The sequence below is a fragment of the Apaloderma vittatum genome, unplaced genomic scaffold, assembly GCF_000703405.1.
Source record: "Apaloderma vittatum isolate BGI_N311 unplaced genomic scaffold, ASM70340v1 scaffold33073, whole genome shotgun sequence".
Classification (NCBI taxonomy): Eukaryota; Metazoa; Chordata; class Aves; order Trogoniformes; family Trogonidae; genus Apaloderma; species Apaloderma vittatum.
This window is the reverse complement of record NW_009709223.1, coordinates 9,966-10,298: the sequence shown is the minus strand read 5'-3', so window position 1 is coordinate 10,298 and position 333 is coordinate 9,966.

Below are 333 nucleotides of genomic sequence, written 5' to 3'. Positions count from 1 at the left end.
AGTGTGGTTGCCCAGCATCTCCTCCAGCCCCTCTTGGAAACCTTGGCAAGCTGCATCCTAGAAGCCATCCCTGCAAAGTGCAACGGGATGGCACCAGTTTGAGATGCTTGTTTAACCAACTCCTGCTTGCTGGGAGGGAAAGACAAGGAGACAACCGCCTGTCCGGCATAGAATCCTAGAACAATTCAGGTTGGAAAAGACCCTTAGGATCATCGAGTCCAACCATTGACCCTACACTACAAGGTCACCTCTAAACCATATCCCCCAACCCCACATCTAAGCGACACTTGAACACATCCAGGGATGGCGACTCAACCCCCTCCCCTGGGCAGT